Raw genomic sequence first — 5,607 nt, 5'->3', positions numbered from 1 at the left:
TAACGGCACCGGGATTATCAACCATCTATGGGATGATGCAGTGTACTCCTGATTTAACGGCGACGGGATGTGATGATTGCTTGGCCGGAGCCACCAGAGAGATTCGAAGTTTCGATAGAAGATTGGGAGCTAGGGTTTACAAGCCTAGTTGTATTATCCGGTACGAAAATTATGTTTTCTTCAACTCGACATGGTTTCCGGCGGCTGATCCACCACCTTCAGGCGAGTCATTTTTATGGTTTTTAACGATTGAAACCTTCGGAAACTCTTATTATGTTAGGGCTACTAAACTGTTGGGTTTGCAGAAAAGACGAAAAATAGTAATATAGGAATCATTGTTGGTCCAATAGTAGCGGCGGCGGCGGCGGTGATGGTGGCGGTGATCGTCTTCTTGATTTTCCGACGACGCCAGAAAAGGAAGAGAAAAGGTCAACACAAAATCCACTTTCGTTTTTTCTTTCTTTTGCATGCCGTATTCAACATATTCTCTGTTGTTAGATTTTGTTTGAATAAATTATTTATATTATTATTTAGCAAAATTGCATGAAAATGCAACGTAATTTAACTTGATTCCTATTTTGAGTAATTAGAAGAGTACTTGTATAATACAGCAAGACTAATCTTGACTTAAATGTTCTATTTTATTCTTTGTTTTTGTCGATGTTATAATACGATTTTATGTGTTTTAAAAAAAACAATAATGATTTTATTTTTGAATAAAATATAAATCTGAAAATATCATAAAAATTTGAAAAAAAAATATCAATCTTGATGTCAAATTAACTATTTAAAAGTTCTCATTTTTATGTAATTTATTGTTTTATTATAATTTAATTTAAGTTTAATAATGAAATAATCTATTTTTGGTTTAATAATATAACATTTTTTAAAGATAATAATTACGTATTTTGTTAGATATCAATGATTATCTTAATTATTTTTTAGATTTTTTATATTTAAAATGAGATGTTTATCCTGTATTTGATTATGTTTATCTGTAGTTAGTTACACGAATTCAGATATGGAGCTTTAATAAGTTGTACTTACGCACAATCTACTTGTAATCTTGAGTTTTAAGTAACATGAATTAATAAACAGTACTTTATGCATAAAAAGTGGTTTTTAAGAGTTTTTGTCAAATGCTTTATAATATAGTATAGATGTACTTCCAAAACTTTTATTTTTATACCTAAGATATAAATTGTTAAATATTTAAATACCCGAATAATCGGTTGAAGCATTAACCAGTTACCATGCTGATATGACGAATGATGTGGTATCCAACTCAGTCTTATTTTCTGACGTGGTTAGTGACATAGATTTTTTTAATCTAAAATTAGTTTTCAACCGGTTGCCCGGGTACTTAAATGTTTAAACTTTACATCTTAGGTACCAAAATAAAAATTTTAAAAGTAAGTTACACAAAATAAAAATCAAGTTAAAGTACATTATTTTTTTATACAATTTGCCCTTTAAAAAACTATAGAAATAATAATATAATTCACGTTCGAAATCTAAAAAACAGATTATAGATGTCTACAAGAAAAGTGAGTTTTTAGTGACGTGCCTTAGCGACGATATCTTACAACGACATGCCGTCCCTTAAACTGTTTATAAAAATAAACTGACTTTCAACATCGACGAAAGCGTTGCTAAAACCATTATTTCTTGCATGTAATAAAGAAACCAAAGTGACGAATTAGCGACGGATTTTAGTGTTCAAAAATCTGATTTTTTGTGGCGATTAATTTGGAAATAGGTCCACTGCTACCCGAGTTTCTCGTTGGATTCGATGACGGTTCACGAGAGGGCAGTAAGCATGAAAGGGAAGACGATGACACGGGAGAGATGAATTCTTTTGGTCTAAGTACTATACAAGTTGCTACAAACAATTTTTCAATTGAAAATAAGCTCGGAGAAGGCGGTTTTGGTCCTGTTTACAAGGTAACGGAAAAGTTTCAGAATCTTGAAACGTTTTTTTCACTTGCAATCATGTCGATTTCACTACAAAAATGAAGAGTATAAGCGAAGGAAAATTCCCTCGCTGATCCGTCGCAAAAAGGGTGTTCCGTCGCTGATCCTCGTTGATAATCCGTCGGTCAAAAGTTCCTAGGTAATGCTATCAGCGACGGATCAGCAAGAGAAATGATTTCTGACATTTCCCTCGCAGATCCCTCGCAGATCAGCAAGGGATCTGCCAGGGATTACGTTTTTGGCGAATTCTCTCGCTGATCAGCGAGGGATCAACGAAGGTACTGAGTTTTTCTTTCCGTCGCTGATACCTTGTTTTCTAGTAGTGTTTGTGACAAATTCGAACTTGATTTGCAGGGTAAACTACAAGATGGAAAAGAAATAGCCGTAAAACGGCTATCTAGGAACTCAGGGCAAGGTATCGTAGAGTTCAAGACGGAAGTACAATTGATTATAAAACTTCAACACAAGAATCTAGTTCGGCTTCTGGGTTACTGCGTAAAAGGAAGCGAACGGCTTCTCATCTACGAGTTTATGGCTAACAATAGCCTTGACACATTCCTCTTCGGTTCGTATCCGCTCTCGCAACGCAAAACATTTCCTAGAGATATGTTTCATTGTTTTAGATTTTTACACGAATTGTTAACAAATTGCGGCAGATCCTAACAAGTGTAAGGAATTGGATTGGGCTAAGCGTGCGAACATCGTAAGTGGAATTGCAAAGGGACTACGATACCTACACGAAGACTCACGCCTCAAAATTATTCATCGGGACATGAAGGCAAGCAACATTCTTTTAGACAACGAGATGAACTCGAAGATTTCAGATTTTGGCACTGCTCGGATTTTCGGAGGCAATCAAATGGAAGCTAACACCAATAGAATCGTCGGAACTTAGTAAGTTCCCAAGCTTTCCGACTTCTAACGGATCGTTGCTAAAACAACGACAACATTCACTATAGGCGTCCTAATAAACTGTTTTACGAGACTTACTTTATAAGTCCAAAAAATAAGCGTTTTTATCTAAAGTCGTAATAAGTTTATAAGACGCTTTTGTGTGTCTTAACAAATTTTTAGGACACTTTTAACACAAATCGTCCATTAACAATTTTATAGGACACTATTTGAAAAAGTGTCATATAAACCCATCTTTTTATAGGGTATTCGATTCTGTAAGACATTTTTTCAAATAGTATCCTATAAAATAGTTAATACAATAGATTTTTTTAAAAAAATGTCATAAAAACTTGTTATGACGCCCAAAAATATCATATATTTTTATAAACTTATTACAACGCTTTTAGATAGAACACTTTATTTTTTGGTCCTATAATTTAAGTCTTATAAAGCGGTATATTAGGACTTCTGTCTAATTAACTTCTGTCTCGAAAGCCATGCCTATCCTTTTTCTAATGACAACGAACCTTGATTGCTATAGTGGATACATGGCACCGGAGTACGCAATGGAAGGAATATTTTCGACAAAATCGGACGTTTATAGTTTCGGTGTGTTGTTGTTAGAAATCATTTCTGGACAACGAAACAACCGGTTTTTTTACCAAAATCGACCCCAAAACTTCCTCTCGACAGTAAGCAATTCATCTCATATTCGTTCAATTAAAGTTCATATCACGTTTTCTACTGCGAGTTTAATCGATCTTTCATTATGTTTGATTATTGAAGGCGTATCGTTTATGGAGCGAAAATAAAGGAGAACACTTGATCGATGATCGCTTGATTCAAAACTTTTCAGTTGCTGAAGCTCTTAGATGGATTAATGTCGCGTTATTATGTGTCCAAGAAGATCCTCAAGACCGCCCAACAATGTCAACTGTCGTTTTTATGCTCGAAGGTGAATGGTCCGCGAGCCTTCCGACGCCATCGGAACCCCCATTGTCCTTCGCTAAATTTGCAGCGGTCTTTGAAGAAACCACGACAACTGGTGATGCAACTGCGCATCCCTCGATTGATGTAACAAGCTCCGCTACGCTTCTCGCTAGATAGTCGAACGAAGTCGTTGATAATTAGTGATTCGCCTCTCGTATGTATACGAGTAGTTGAAGTATTAGCTTTCAGAGCGTAATTGCCAACCCGTTTTTTCGTTGAATTTTATTCGTTGGACTTGCAAAGCGATATTCATGTATATCTTGATCATTAGGCACTACACAAAAATGAATTTGTTTGACACCAAAAAATGTCTAACTATTCAGGGGTTGGGTTCACGTGAGACCAACCTGTTTTCGTTGATCCGTGAGACTATCTTTTTACACTTGAAACTTCACAGGAAAAACAATGTGAAGGTTATACTTTCACAACGTTTTATTGTGAAATTTCAAATATAAAAAAATTGTGTCACGTGATTCCAGGTCTAATATTCAGTGTTATAATTGAAAGGTTCATAACTAAGATTTAATTAGTTTACAGAACCAATAATAATGTATCCTACAAAGTATTAATAAGTCTATAAGACGTTTTTGGACGTTTAATACTGTAATTTATTTTTAAAAAATGTTCTAAAAAACCTATTAAAAAACATAAAAACGTCCTAAAAACTTATTGTAACATTTTTAGGTATAATGTTTTATTATAAACTTAAGGTCTAATGGGAAACCGGTTGTAAGAGATATGAATCCGCCTGCCCAACGAATTTATTGAGCGTTCGAGTTTATTTATGACATGAAACAACCCGTAGCATGAGTATAGCCTATTAATACGTTAAAAAAAACCCTACTTGAGTCCATTTTATTTTATTTTACCGTCAAAACCTGTGTCCAAAAAGAAAATATTTTTGAGCACGGTTTTTTTGGTCCAAGTGTATCTTGTCTTTACCACGATTTTCCCGATCTAAATCAAGCAGGTTTTACATGAAGAAGATTTGGCTCAGCGTGTTCTATTCGATACGGGCGTAGAAAAAGAACCCGACCCGATATTATTAAAAAAAATAGAGAAAACAGAACCAAGTCAAGATGAGATGGATCATGCCCTTTTTTGCGTCAAAGATCTTACAATTTCCAATGGAAATGGAGTTTCATCTCTTTTCCATTTTCATTCAAGAGTTCTTATGTGTTTCCAATAAATCGAATACATTTGTCGAGTCGTTTATATATATTGAATTTTAAACTGTAATACAATTTTTTTCATCTATAAATTGTAATTGGAACCATAACTCTTATTTATTCAAATTGTATTAATATGTAAAGACCAAGTGCAATTTATATCATCATTAAATTTTCTCTAATAAAATGAGTAAAACTTCACATCTCTTTAGAGCATTGCACGAATTCACAACTTGTGTTTTGAAAAAATGATTATTTTACATTTGAAAATAATACGTATGAGTCCTCCAAGAACATCTCATCCTCCATTTGACCTCGTCTCTTTTCTCCATAGTTTGACCTACTCCAATCACCAATTCATATGATTTCAATCGTATTTAACTTCAAAAACCCTAGATCGCTCAGTCCAAAATCAACGAAAATGAACATCGCCATCTGGGTTTTGTTTGTTTTTTCAATCTTAACCGCCGATCTTCATCTCACCACTTCCCAAAATAATTTCTGGTCGGCACTCTGCGGTGTCTCCGGCAACTACACACAGAGCTCCGACTACAAACAGAACCTTGACGACGTATTATAC

At 34.5% G+C, this 5,607-nt stretch overlaps 1 pseudogene; it reads left to right on the top strand.

Moving 5' to 3' along the window:
- The window catches only part of LOC112502249, an 11,950-nt pseudogene extending 7,877 nt beyond the window's left edge, over window positions 1–4,073 (top strand).
- Window positions 4,074–5,607: the final 1,534 nt, after the last annotated feature.

Source organism: Cynara cardunculus, unplaced genomic scaffold (genome assembly GCF_001531365.2).
Source record: "Cynara cardunculus var. scolymus isolate 2C unplaced genomic scaffold, CcrdV1 Un_Scaffold_1147, whole genome shotgun sequence".
Lineage (NCBI taxonomy): Eukaryota > Viridiplantae > Streptophyta > Magnoliopsida > Asterales > Asteraceae > Cynara > Cynara cardunculus.
The sequence above is the reverse complement of the archived record's forward strand: the minus strand, read 5'-3'. Positions and strand labels throughout refer to the sequence as shown.